At 48.1% G+C, this 10,649-nt stretch overlaps 1 long non-coding RNA gene across 1 annotated transcript; it reads left to right on the forward strand.

Annotated features, from left to right (window-relative positions):
* The first annotated feature begins 501 nt into the window (after positions 1–501).
* LOC138920720 (uncharacterized) lies at positions 502–7,571 on the forward strand. Its single transcript, XR_011432416.1, has 5 exons — positions 502–941; positions 4,722–4,902; positions 5,619–5,734; positions 5,958–6,080; positions 6,944–7,571. It is a non-coding gene; the product is annotated as an uncharacterized lncRNA (long non-coding RNA).
* The last annotated feature ends 3,078 nt before the right edge of the window (positions 7,572–10,649 follow it).

The raw sequence follows: 10,649 nt of genomic DNA on the forward strand, positions 1-10,649 counted from the left end.
TGTCGTATACAGAGAACCAAGTTGCACAGGCCACGCTCAGGCTCTCAGCAAGCTGTTCAGGGCCACTCCCTCTCCTCTCCCTGTCCTGAGAAGAAATGAAGGGGCTGGAGAAGATTGCAGACACTGCCTCAGAGCCCAGCGTGTGTGAGCCTGGGCACAGTGTGAGCTGCCCTGGGATGTGGGAGAGCTCACATCGAGGGACTGGGCAGCTGGTCGCTGCCCCATGGAGCTGCTTCAGTGGCTTCTCAAGAGCCTGTCGCTGTGCTTCTGCTCTTAGAGCCCTCCTTAGGGGCTTGCCCACAGACTGGGCTGAACTGAGTTGAGGTTTGGGAAGAATGTTTCCGGGTGAAGGATGTCACTTTCCTCGCAGCTGGGTTCTCACCACCTGTGGACAGACAGGCAGGCAGAAGGGACCGAGAACCACCAGGCTGCTGGGAGGCCAGCTGACGGCCCTTCCGGCTGAATCAGCCTCATAGCGCTGGTGGAAGGCGCCAGAGGCTTGTAAAATACCAGGATGTTTCTATAGGCGTTTGCAGTAAAGCACGTTCCCCACTGCCTGACTTCCATCCAAGACCGGTTTGGGTCTGGGGATTTCTCACTTCCCCTTCTTCCTGAACAAATGAATCAGATCCATTTGAGCTGCTTCTGGCTGGATCCCCCAACACACACAGAAGAGGAGAGAAGCTAGGACCCGCCAGCCCCCTCCATTTCACCTATGATATCTCACTGACTCCTGACAGCAGCCCCCACCCCCAGACTGGAGTGGGTGAGCCCAGATACAAAGGGGGCTGAGGCCCATGGAGGTGAACCAACCTGTGTGAGATCTGGCAGCCAGAAAGTGGCAGCCAGGCTTTGAACCGGGGACTCTGACGCCAAATTCTTGAACAGCTTTGCCGCCTTGGAGACGAGGAAGTAAAAAGGCCAAAGCAGGAGGCTGTGAGGTACGCAAAGTGGATTAGTGAGGAGGGTGGGGGAGGGGAAGAAAAGGGAAATATATAAAGAAATGCCCACAGTTATTGCCTCATCGAGGCAAATGAAGTTTGCTCATGTGGCAGAAAATTGTGAAACTTAGCTTTGAAAGCTTTATGTTCTACAGAGCTCTGAGCCGTGAGGCCCGAGTGATGAGAATTCTCCCAGCATACCTCACTCACCCCGAGCCTCTAATTAGACATCCGGTTGCTGGATCATGCTTTCCCACGCGATTTGATGAGATTTATTGAAACGTCAATTTTTCTTTTCCAACTACCTCTTGTTGGCAGTTCCACAAACTTATAAATGCCATCCAGCATCAGGGGTCAGGGGGCTTAAGTGAATGGGGGAGGAGTGTGTGTTTGACCACTACGCACACACTGCCCATTGTCTCAGTGCCTCCTTCAGGGCCCCTGGGACGGGACTTAGTGCTGTCTCATGACTCAAATGAGGAAGCAAGTGCAGAGAGTTTATGACACTTGCCCAAGGTCAGATGGCTGACAATGGTGAAGCCATACTTGGAGCCCAGCTCTACCAGATTTTAGGAGTCATCCCTTTCCACAGTCTTTGTCTGAGAGGTACTTTCTGTGGAAATGTGTTCACATGTATTCTCCAATTTAATTGTCACAATAAGTAAGAATTCAGATGTATGTTCTTAATGACCCCCATCTTGTAGAGAGGAAACCAAGACTCAAAGTTAAATGCCTTTACTGAGACCTTACAGCTGTCTAGTGCGTGGTAGAACTTGCACTTGAATTTTCTAGACTCTAACTTCCTGTTCTTTTTATTTTACTATGTTTAAAGAACAGATCCTCCATCTTTCCACCCATCCACCCATCCACCCATCCATCCATCCATCTGTCCTTCCATTCACCCACCCACCCATCCATCTGTCCATCCATCCATCCATCCATCCATCCATCCACCCATCCACCAATCCACCCATCCATCCATCCATCTGTCCTTCCATTCACCCAACCACCCATCCATCTGTCCATCCATCCATCCATCCATCCACCCACCCATCCATCCGTCCATCCACCCATCCATCCACCCATCCATCCATCCATCCATCCATCCAGCCACACATCCATCCATCCATCCATCCATCCAGCCACACATCCATCCATCCATCTTTCCATCCAATCATCATCCTTTCAGTGCCTACTCTTACCAGGTCCTGTGCTAGGTCTAGGTCTAGCGCTATTGTGATGAAAACCTCCAGGAGCTCATGGGTCTGAAAAAAACAATAATCAATTACATGATAAAATGCTGGAATAAGTGTCAGCAGAAACCTGTAGGTGGAGGAGGGAGATTAATCTGCCCAGTTGGTTGGGGGAGGCAGTGATACTCTGCCCCTACGTGTTGAATATTTTGTTTTGAAGAGTGTGTTCTGCATGTATTTTTCAAAATTTCCTCCTAATTGAATGAGGCACCTGCCTCTGTGGCATCCTCGTGGGCACTGGTTGAGCAGGAAGTCATCCTCCATGTGAATTAGGTTAATTTGGTGAAAATGAAATGAAAAGCTCTGTCATCTGGGGTGATGGGAAAGCTTGGGGAGCACAAAGCTGTACTGGCTGCAGAGGTTGCTAATTGAATTGTGATCTAGGGCTCTAGCTGGTTACATAAACCACCTTTGGGTGGGGATGAACCGGGGCTGGCCCAGCTGACAGGAGCTAGGCTGCCTCTTCTCATTAGGATCCTGAGTGCATTTCTGTAACTGCCCAGACATGTAGAGAGGGCTCCTTTTCTGGAGTTCACACATACTAGAGGGACTCTGGATGGACTTCCCCGAACCCCTGAAATTGGAAGTAAAATGTGTGTAAATGTATACAGGCAGTTCTCTGGGAGAAGGGCCATAGCTTTAATCAGTTTCTCAAAATGGTCCCTGAGCAAAATAGTGTAAAGAATGTAATATGGTTTCTGGTTCCTACTCAAGCAGAGTTTAATTCAGTTGGTCTCGGGTGAGGCCCAGGACTCTGCTTTTTTGGTTTGTTTATTTGGTTTTAGACTTCCGGGTGATTCTAATGCTCAGCCTTGGGAACCACTGAACTAGAACTCTACTTCTCAAACTTCAGTGAGCATATAGATCTCCTGGGGAGCTTGATACCGTGCAGATTCTGATTCAGTAGGACTGGGATGGGGATAGAGACTCTGCTTCTAACCAGCTCCAAAGTGATGCTGCTGTAACTGGTGGGTGGACCACACTTGGAGCAGTAAGGGTCTAAAGGCGCGTTTTCGCTTGGGTCAGTCCTGGGACATTGGTTAGAATCAAACCACATCCAATTCCTCTGCTTGGGATTGAGGTGAATTTCTCAAGCCACTTCCCTTTGACGAAGATTATTAGAGGGAAGTTAAGAGATTTCTTAGGGGGTGTTGAGTACTTCACAGGCAAAAATTCCATTTCCAGTGGCAGTATGAAGAGGGGAAAGAATAAGTCAGGGGTTAGATAGACTTAGGTACAAATCCTGGCCCCCATGTTGATCATTCCTGTGTATCATTAGGGACAATATCAGCTATAAGTAATGAAATGATTGACTAACAGTGGCTTAAATCAAGACGGGTTTATTTCTGAGACATAACAAGAAGTCCTGCGACAGTGTTGGAATCATTGAGTAAGCTGCCAGTCATCAAGGACCCAGGGACATGTTGTCCTTCTGCTCAACTTCTCTACCACGTAGCTCTCGTGGGGTGAGGGAAGACATTTGCCAGCATCTTGTCAGCATTTGAAGCAGGAAGAATGGGACTGGTTGGAATCGTGTTGCCTAGCCATTCCTAGCTGCAAGGAACATCGGACAAGGATGATGAACATTTCCAGCCTCTCTTCTTGCAAACAGCAAGAGAGAAGAGATTTGAGAAATGCTGTTAGGTCAGCTCACAATAGTATCTACCACATCATGTGATTCTGGGCAATTTACAGGAATCTTTCTGAGCTTCAGTTTCCTCATTTGTAAAACAGGAGAATACATGTGGTGCGTGGTTCCCACACCAGCAACAAAAACATCACCTGGCAACTTGAAGCCTAACCTAGACTCATTGAATCAGAAACTCTGAGGGTGGGGTCCAGGAATCTGTGTTTTAACAAGCCCTCCAGGTGTTTCTGATGCACACTCAAGTTTGAGAACCATTGTCTTAAAGATTTCTGTGAAGACTAAGCAAGGTTATTATTTAAGGTATTTGATATACAGAGAGTGTTCATAACTTGTAGTTCAGGAATTCACATCTTAGACTGACACACACTGTGATGGAATCCATCTCTTGCAACGCTGATTTGGAATAAGAAGTTTAGAAAACACCCAATAAAGAATTTCCAAGGTTTGTCTGACTAATGTCATCAATCCTCTAAGTCCTTAGGATTCTTTTGAGAAACCTGTTGACTAGGGGCACTAAGGAAGTTCTACCGAGCTGAAGAAAGTTGGAGAGTGTCTGCTGTTCCTTTATATTTCAAAAATTACAGCTTCATTGAGATATAATTCACATACACAGGGTTCGCCTCGCATAAGCACACAATTCAGTGATCTTTAGTGTGTGCACTGATTATGCAACCATCACCACTAGCAAATTGCAGAACATTTTTATCAGCCCCTGAAGAAACCTCATGCCCATTAGCAGGCCCTCCCTGCTCTGTCCTCCCCACAGCCTCTCTAGCAACCGCTAATCTACTTTCTGTTTCTAAAGGATTTCCTTTATCTATCTATGTATCCATCTGTCTATCTATCTACCTACTTAATTTTTAATGACTTAATTACCAGGAGGAATTCCAAGATTAATGTTGACATCATTGAAGAAAATATCAAAATGCTAAGACCAAAGTCCAACATGAGTTCATCCTGTGCTATGGCTGCCAATGTAAATGATAACAACAATGATGATATTGTTTATTGTTGTCGACAAATGTGATTCCGTTCTTCTACTGGGAATCAGAACACTTGGGTGAGTTACTTCACCTCTATGGCCTTCAGTCTCATCTGTCAGGTGGGGGAGCTGAACCTCCCAGGATGGTCTCTAAGGCCCGGTGGCTCTGAGAGTCTAAATTGCTGTTTTGTGCTGGTTGGAGCCAACCAGAAGTTCTGCCCACAGCTCTGGGTCCTACACTGTGAACGGCACCAAGTGGCGGAAGTCCATTGAAATGGAGGGAGATGACCAGGCTGGGGAGGGCCCTGAAACCTTGCCAGAGAAAACTGAGGTATTACTTTGGATGAAGGATGGGGCTCGGGGTTTGATAGCCCTGCCTTGAAATTTCTATCCTGGGAAGAGGAGGCAGATGGAGTCTGTGGGGCTCAAGGGGCAGAAGCATGACTAATGGAGGAAGCTGCAGATCAACACGAGGGCAACCCTACAATAACCAGAGATATAGACTATGAAATAGGCTATATGGGCAGATAGTGAGTGCCTTGTCACTGGAGGTATGCTCTTGGAATGGTGATTCAAGCATCCAGTGGTGGTTGGACTAGAGGATCTTTCAGATTTTTGCTAAAAACGTGATGTTGCAATTCTGTGAAAGTCTGAGATGAGAGTAAAGTAAATGTGCATAAAAAATCCTTACCTCCTTCCTGCTTCCGTGAGCAACAGTCTGTGGCAAATAATGCAGGTTTTATTTGTGACTATTATCTATTTCCTTTCTAATTGAAGTTTCGCTTTGCACATAGGGGATTTCTCCAGGGATGTGTGAAGAAAACAATTTTCCTGTTGGCATTCTTTCATCACTGAGGCAGCCAGCATTCGGATTTAGAAACGGTCCCTATCTCAGCGTGATAGGAGAGAGGTGTGTAAGTAGACCATTGCTATACACGTGACCATGATGGCACATGCACAGCTGAATAGAAGCCTCAGGAGGGTGGGGCTGGTCTGCTGGGGTAGCCAAGGAGGTCTTTGCAGCACAGAAGCTTGAGCTGAGCCCTGAAAGCAGCATGGAGTCCCCCTTGAAGGCAAGGGCTGAGCCTTGCGGCTGGAGCTCCTGCTAGCAAATTCCCTGCCGGTTCCCTCAGAATCCAGGCCTGATAAGAAGGCTGACAAGGGCTGAATGCATCAAGCACTGAGTCTGGTGAGGCCCTGTTTAAGCACGGATGAGCTTCGTCTCACAGAATCTTCACATGGACCCAATGGGAAAGGTATTATTATTATTATCTCTAATTTACACAGGTGGGAACTGAGCCGCCAACTGGCTAAATAACTTACGGAGGGGCAAATGCTGCTGGGCAGAAGGAAGATCAGGGGACTTAGAATGGCCTCACCAAGAGGTGACAGTTGGACTGGCCTGGAGGGACGAGTAGATGTTGGTCAGGGGTGAAGTAGACATTGCAAATGGAGGAAGGAGCATGTGCCATGTGGCAATGAGGGGAGCCTGAGGAGTAGGCGGTGCCCGACCTTTCCATATGGCCAAGCACTGGCCCTGTGCAGGTGGTGAGGAGTGGGTGGGAGATGGCCACCCAGGAGGACAGGCCAGTCCATGAAGGACTTGTGTGTCCTGCCTAAGCAGCCTGACTTTGTCCTCTAAGACAGGCGGTGAGGACTCACTCAGGTGAGTTTGAGAAATTGCTCCAGGAGGCTGTTGGGAAGTGGACTTTCCCGTGACCTGTCCTGTCCCACTGTCCCCTCAAGGTCTGCCTCCACTCCGTTGACCTTCTCTTAACAAGGGGGTGGTTGTGACTCTAGTAGGGCTCAGGAGGCACTGGGGAGGGCGTCTTGCCTCATCTGTCCCTAGGAAATTTTGTAAGCAAGGCCTTTACAACCTGGCGCCCAATTGCTGTGGGGTGTGTCTCCTTCCAGCTGCCCCATCTCCACGGATGGAGAACTCAAGTCTGACTCAGTTGTCCTAACCACACACAATGCCAAGATGAGGCTATGTAGGTCATTGGTCTTCCTTTGGGGCCCGAGAAAAAGCATGGGGATTTAGGCTCCCGAAGATGCTCCATAAAACGCTGGGCTATTACTCCACTCTCGACCCTCACTCTCCTTCCTTTTGCATTGACAGGCAGCTGGTGGAACAGAAGGAGTTCAGGCGTGGCACCAGAGGGACCAAAATGTTGATGCTGGCTTAGCCCTGTCTAGCTGTGTGGCTTTGGTTGAGAAACTAAGATTAAAATACAGGTTTTGCGAGGTTAAAGATCATAGAAAGTAGAGACAGCCAGGAGGTGTTTAGACCCTGGGTTTTTATTCTTCATCATGCATTGTTATTCTCAGCAGAGCCACTGATGGGGTGTCTTGAAGAAGCACCCTTCCTGGGGCCCCGGAGTGTGAGCAGATTTTATGATGGTCCCCTGGCAGTTGGGGCCGCCCAGTTTCTTCTGCAGACAAATGTTTGGACTGAACTTTGCCCTCTGCACAATGAGGAAACATGTTTTAAAGGCCTCACTTGTCAAAAAAGACTTGTAAAATGCACTTAACGAGACTTCTGGATACAGCAGGAGGCACGGGATTGGTTGGTCTGGCGAGCCAGGCCGTGGGCTCTCCACGCCTGGTCTGTCCCATCCTGGCCAGTCACGTGTGCCCTGCCCACCCCTCCCTTAACTTCCCTGATAAAACGCTTACCTGGATATTGCTCCAAGATGATTGACTGTTAAATGCCCTGCAAATATACAGCTATGCTGGGGAGTCATGCTCAAGAGACGTCCAGAAAATTCTTTCGTTTAACGTTACACTGGGCTTCTTCTGAATAGAGGCCAATCAGCAGAATCCTTCTAGGCCAATTCCTTCACTTTTTAAATGGGGCGACTGAGGCCCAGGGAGGGGAAGGTGCTTGTATGTTGTGCACATGTCACAACAATAAAAATATTTAAAAAACGAATAGATAAGGTCGAGGGTAGGGCTTTACGCTGGGCGGGAACTTTTAGACTCTTTTCCCAACTTTTAGACTCTTTTCCTGCTCCCTGTCTCCTTCCTACTCTTTCATTTTTCCCAAAGATAAGGAGCTGTTTATCCTCCCAGTCCCAAATGAGGTTGATAGCATATTGTTCCCGTTTTATGGAAACACTAAACGAATTCCCCAAGGCCACACAGGTTAGCTGGCAGTGTGGTGGCCAAGCCAGAATTCCATCGCAGGGGTGCCTGATGACAGCTTTCTCCTAATCATGATACCATTTTAAAGATGAGCTCACTGAGGGAAGAAGCTGGTCCAGGACTCAGATCCACGACTGCTACAAAGGAAACCACTGGTCTTTTCTAAGTGCTACTGACGGCTGCTTACCTGTGGCTGGCTCCCAAAATAATCAAGTCCGTTTGTTAAGTTCTGCGCCCCTTTTCATTGTTAGGAATATTTGGACTTCAAAATGAGGGGGTTTGGGACATGTGTGGCTTCTTTGGGACTGAGAGGATGAGGATGGATGTTTTCACATTCCGTGGGCAGCTCCAGGCTGAATTCTTGATTCCCCTCCTTACCTATTTGCTCCTTGGCCCTTTTCCTGGCACGTAGTTGGTACTCAGGAAATAGCTGCTGAATGAAGGAATGAACTGCATTGTGTGTTTTTCGGTTCCTCATGTGGACGATGGCTCCTGGTTCTCAGGGATGGGGCCTTCTCCATTCCTCTGCCCTGCGTGGCTTGGCACGGTGCCCTGGCTGGAGAAGGCATTCCATGGGTACAACTGAACAAGTGCACACACGGATTTCTTTTTAGGAGGCTGGTGCTGAATCACGCAGCTGGACTTGATCTGTATACAGCTTTGGGCCCTGCTTTTGGAAGTGTTCTCATCTTTGTGCATTTATAAACATGTCCCCATATTTTTGATCTTGCAGCGCCTGACCCCTGCAGCAGAGCCATCGGTATCTGTGAATGAACTCTGCGCACCGAGGGTCTCCTACAAGGCTTATGACCTTGCTGAAGAGAACTGGGGGCAAGGAAGGGTCCGGGGGTGTGGGAGGCGCTTCAGTGCCAGGGAAGATGGGTCCTCAGTCAGGAGGAAATGGCGACCACGACCTGCAGAGTGGTTCTCACCACATAAGAGCTCACTAGCCCTCAGAACACAGGGTGCTTGACCCTCTGAACGTGTTTTGCTGATATTAATGAAAATCGGTCAGTTAAGAATTGGATTCAGTTGAAGGGATTTGAAACATTGCCCTTCCTCCGAATCCTTAGCAGTGTAACATTAGCAAGAGAGAGGTTTCTGTTTGTGTTCTTTCCACGTAAGAAGTCAGAATTAGTCAGTCCAGTCCAGGTTGGCATGTGACATAATGTCAGGGCCTCAGGCTCCTGTCTTGTTGCTGTGCTCAAAATTACCTCCTGGGTCCAAGATGCCAGCTGGAGCTCCAGCCATTATATCTGCATTCCAGAAAGCAGGAAAGAAGAAAGGCAGAGATAAGGACAGGCACACTTCCTGGAAGCTGCAGAAACCTTTCCCAGTTATATCCCATTGATCAGAACTTAGTCATTTGGCTGAACATAGAAGCAAGAGAGGCTGTAATTTAGTCTGGGTGGCCGCATACTCAGCTAATATCAAGGGATCTGTTACTGGGAGAGAAGGGGAGAGCTGATATTGGAGGGTAATAGAGTCAGTGCCATGAATGTGAGCGTTCTTTTCCTCTGTTCTATCCTTCCCAACCTCTGGGCCAGAAGGGCGGGTATCATCTCCAATTTAGTTTTAAGGAACTGGAGACTGAGAAGTGAATGGCTTGTCCAGGTCACAGAGTTGGATACTGGAGGAGCTGGGATTTGAATCCAGAACTGTCTGGAGTGTAAAACCTGAGTTGTCGACGTGTCCTGCTTTTGATTGAGATGTTTTCCTAGGAGCAGGAAGGAGCCCTCAACTTGTGTTTGAGTTATGTCAGTGCCCAAAGGACACAGGAAAATGGCCATGAATCTGTGTACTCATTCAGCTGTCATTTATTTCTGCGCCCACTATGTGCCACTTGTCCTTCTCCAACCTGGCAGTCTGTTCGCTTCCCAACACTTCTTATTCATCTCTGTATGTCCTGCATTCCTGCAGGGGCCAGCACATAGAGGATGCCCCTTAAAGTTTTGTGGAGTGAATGAATGAATTAATGAATGAAGTCAAGTCAAAGGACCCCTTATTACCCTGGGCATCCTCAGGACTCTTGTCTATGTGTCCTGAAGGCCAGCCCATTTGACATCCGTCTGACACACAGAGGCTTCAGAAAACCAGTACCTCCGCATGATGTCTGAATCTCATCCAGCCCAGCTGTGACAGGTGTCCTATCAGACACTGGGAATCTAAGAGGGGAAAGATGCTGATTTTTTTTTTTTTTGAGGAAGATTAGCCCTGAGCTAACATCTGCCACCAATCCTCCTCTTTTTGCTGGGGAAGACTGGCCCTGAGCTAACATCCATGCCATCCTCCTCTACTTTATATGTGGGACGCCTACCACAGCATGGCTTGCCCAGTGGTGCCATGTCTGCACCTGGGATCCGAATTGGCCAACCCCGGGCCGCCAAAGAGGGATGTGCAAACTTAACTGCTGCACCACCAGGCCATTAAGAGGCTAATATTTTTGAGAGCTACTATAATCCTGAACTTTGCTAAGTGCTTCCCATAACTCCTCCAATTCCACTTAATCCTCACAACAGCTTTTTTAGGAGGTGGCATTCCCCCTTTACAGGTGAGGACACCGAGACTCTGAATAGGAATGTGATTTCCCAAAGGTCACATGGCTGACAAGTGGTGGAGCTAGGAAGCCATTCCTTGCTTGTTGGACTCCAAACCTTTCATCTGTGCCTCATTCATGTTAT

This window comes from Equus caballus, chromosome 25, assembly GCF_041296265.1.
Source record: "Equus caballus isolate H_3958 breed thoroughbred chromosome 25, TB-T2T, whole genome shotgun sequence".
Taxonomy (NCBI): Eukaryota; Metazoa; Chordata; class Mammalia; order Perissodactyla; family Equidae; genus Equus; species Equus caballus.